Below are 4,242 nucleotides of genomic sequence, written 5' to 3'. Positions count from 1 at the left end.
TATTGTATTATTGATGAAAATAGGTGGATTGAGGGAAATGAGTGGATTACAAAAAATGAATTTGGCCTTGGACTTGTAGCCCTTCAGGAATAACACTGTATTGCCATGCCCTTTTGAGGAAAAATGAAGCTCCCAAAAAGCTCAAAAACTGTGCTTATATCCTAGGTTACACTGCGAAAAATATCCGCAAAATTTACGGCACTTTACCTGGCAGCTAACGTGCCAGGTAAAATGCCGTATCTTTCACGCTGGAAGTTTTGTAAACTACTCCTTCAAGGCACAATTTACAAAACTTCCACCGTGAAATTTACGGCACTTTACCTGGCACCCTAGCTGCCAGGTAAAGTGTTGTAATTTTTCGGATATTTTTTAAATTCTTTTTTTTCTTTTTTTATACAGTTGTACTGTCTTGTAACGAAGGGACACTACTCAGACAAATAATTATTATGTGAATTCCTCCTCTGCCTCTGCCAGACTCATGAATGTGTACAACAATAAAACAACATTCTTCAATACAGTCTTAAAGTAACACCATGGTAACATAATCAATCATACGTCTTGTTTTTTTCTTTGGGTTTTTTTTTCTTTGGGGGTTTGTTGCACGTATTTGACCCTAGGGGATGGCTCCCAGTCAAGGCACCTGGGGTGTCACCTCGGGGGTACTTCTGTTTCTCTGCTCAGGTGCTTTCTTTCTTACCCTTGGGTGTATGAAATTCTCATCACGCCAGACATCATAATACATGCAACATTCTTTTTGATATTGGGTTTTTCAGGAAAGGAAAGCCAGCTGTCAGTGTCAGTGTACCATCCCAGGCTTGTGATTTTTTTAAAGGATTTCTTTCCCGGATTCTCAGGATTTTTCTTGAATTTTAGCTTTTGAGAAAGACTCTGCTAATGTTTCTTGTAACGTCAGGCCATTAACTTTTGTTTTTGAAATTTTACCATGAACATGTGGGCCTAGGTCCTTTCGGTTTAAAGCAATCGCACAACATCGGTAAACAGTATTGTCCAAAGGCCCACACTTCGTGTGTCACCTTAATACAAAATAACAAACCTGTAAAAATTTAGGCTCGATCGGTCATCGGAGTCGGGAAAAAATAACGGGAAAACCCACCCTTGTCTCCGCACATTTTGCCGTGTCATGACATGTGTTTAAAATAAATCTGTTATTCTCGATATCGAGAATTGTCAATTGTTTAAATGTTATCTCAAAAAGTAAAGCATTTCATGGAATAATATTTCAAGGGAAGTCTTTCACCATTACCTTCTGTAAACCCTGAAAGTTAATTGTAAATCTGTGAACCTTTAATTTTTGTTCTGTTCAGAAAGTGTCCAATGGCTTTAAAGCTGTTTGCAACTAGTTCTCTTTTCTCGAGTAGGGGAGAAAGAAATAGTCAACATGTTTGTATTTCTTGTGATGCTCAGGGTCTGTTAAGTGTAAATTTAAGCAGAGTTTTGCTTACCAGAATAAGGTATCAGCCAAGTTACTATGACACATATACAAGTTTTTACTGGTATCCTGCTCATTTCTGCTTAGCAGAAAGAAACGTATGAAGCGGTTATTAGGGTTATTACCTTTCGGGTTGTTAAACGTTAAGATTTTTTTTTAACGACCAAACAAAATTCTTTGGGTTGCTTGAACCCAATAAGTATCGGCCAGATTTGTTGTCGTTGAAAGTCTACAGTAATGAACCATGATTGATGGGTAACAAATACATTTGAATGTTTTGCAATGTGCTCTAAAAATGGTCTGGTATGTAGACATGACTTAAAACGTTTGCAAATAGATTTTCAAGGGGTTCGGGGGGGGGGGGGGCATCAAGATCCACACACAGATGTGCAGAATTTGTGTCTGATGTGTGTGTCAAGACCACAGAGCACGAGGAGTGTCTCATATTTGTTGTGTTATTGATCAAGAATTATCATGGGGGTTGGTTGGGAACGGGGCAATGTTTTCGCAAGAGGGAGTTGAGATTATGGACGAGTCTGCCATGTTGCATACCGAATGGCCTCTGCTTATTATTACAAGTAATTCCAGTCAAGTGACATGATTGGGGTTGGGGGGGGGGGAGGCAACTTCTTAGAGCGTCTACTAACACTCTCTGGACTCTTGCTACAAAGGATACTTTGAGATCGTGCGTTTGTCCGTTCTTGAAAGACAAGTTGGATTTAAGGTACTTGAGAACGCAACAGGCTAGAAGACTGTCATACAATGGAGAGACAAAAAGATCATCTTTAGTTTGACAGGCCTTGATATTATTCCCTACTTTATCTGAATCTGATTTATTTATTCACATGAAAATCATTACAATTTTTTTTTAAACTACCAGAAAGTGGCCAAGTTGTAAAATGAAATTATTCAATTCTGACCAAGAGTCCAGCAGGTAATGTCAAGAGTGACTTGAAATTGTAAGTGAAAGCTCCATAGTGTCAAGCTGATACAGTGATCAATCATCAGGACTTTTTGTTTCGGTAATTTGTTTGCCAGATTACAGAATTGTTGACGATGATGTTAGAAATTTGTCTGTCTTTATATTTCTAGGTTCTAAAGTGATAGCAAAAATCTACACGAAATTATTAGTTTCTACTGTAAAAACAATTATAATTTGTTGCTCAGTATTAGCATTCAAGTGTGCGCAAAACATGTTCAGTAGGAATATATTTCATTATGTAAATTTGCTGGATGAAATCATCCCCCAGCGTGTGTTAAGATGAGTGTGAAAGCCTCACCTGTGGAAATTGTTTTGTGGCGTAACTTTGGAAAACGTTGCATGCTTCAAGGACAGAATTCATGCATCTGTCTAGCTGTTAAAGTGTTTGGGTACTTTTTGTACAACACAAAACACGATGTTCACAGATTTACATTACATTTACACGATTTGAAGATAATGATTGTAGAAAACTTCCCTTGAAACATTACTTGCCAAGGTGATGTAGTTTTGGAGAAATTAGAAAATCAATGTCACAATAATTTTTGTGATATGTCACAGGAGACCAAGTTATTTTAACAGGTACACCGTTTTTACGCATCTTTCCTGAAAACATTGCTCTGTGATTTCTACTTTTTTCCCTCCAAAACTGTTTGTCAAAAACCAGGTCACTAAAAATCCAGCACAACAGTCAAAGTATTGTTGAAACGATGTCTTTTTTAAAGTCATGAGTGTTTTAACACTATTAAAATATGATATGCATTTAGTATACTTTACATGTTTTTCCTAGACATGTTTGTACTAGTAGTAGTCACGTCTGTGAAGTTATTTGAGCTAAGAGGTAAGCACAAAAGCAGGTTGATAGGAACTTGTACTTCATTCAATCTGGAATGCGTCCTGATACAGATGTTTAAACATGTACATGGTGTAATGTACAATTTACAGGGGACCTTGAGTGTTTGTGTAGATTGGGAGACATCCCCCCCCCCTCTATCGAACAGGCATGTAACTTTTCAGCTGATCAGCTGATTTCCTCTGTTTATTTTCAAAACACTGCCAAAGAAATCTGAAAAACACTGTACAAAAGTTAAGTGCGATCCGCCATTTCCCCTTTTTTGCAATTAGAAAGTTACATCTGATTGAAGGGTTGTAATAGGGAAAAACTTAAAGGAACACGTTGCCTTTGAAAGTTGGTCTTTGAAAAGCGGTCTGTAACCGTTTGTTATAAAATGCATATGGGTAGAAGGATGTTGTAAAAGTAGAATACAATGATCTACACAAAATAAATATGCCTCAAAATTGCGTGGTTTTCTTTTTACCTCGTCGACTAACACAGTCGGCCATTTATGGGACTCCCATAATTGGCCGGCCGTGTTAGTTCGCGGCGTAAAACTAAGGAAAACCGTGCAATTTTGAGTGATACTTGTGTGGATCATTGTATTCTACTTTTAAAACATCTTTCTAACTAATGCATTTCATACCAAACGGTTTCAAATGCTTTTTGTAGACCAACTCGTCCGATCAAAGGCAATGTGTTCCTCTAAGTAGTAAGGTGGAGACTGAAAAACCTGTGTAGTCAGGTAGGAATAGAAGAACCTGTGTAGTCAGGTAAGGACTGAAAAACCCAAGTAGTTAGGTAGGGACGTGCGAAACCCTAAGTGTAAGGCTCCAATACATGCATGATTTGAGGGGGGGGGGGGGTCCTTGTCCTGTCCCTGAGGTGACAGGAAGGGCAAGCCAACCTGATCCTCCTAAATGTGATTCACTTGAAATTTGATACTTTGAACAAATATTCCACTTCCAGTATGTATGG

This window comes from Asterias rubens, chromosome 10 (genome assembly GCF_902459465.1).
Source record: "Asterias rubens chromosome 10, eAstRub1.3, whole genome shotgun sequence".
Lineage (NCBI taxonomy): Eukaryota > Metazoa > Echinodermata > Asteroidea > Forcipulatida > Asteriidae > Asterias > Asterias rubens.
This window is presented reverse-complemented; position numbering follows the sequence as displayed.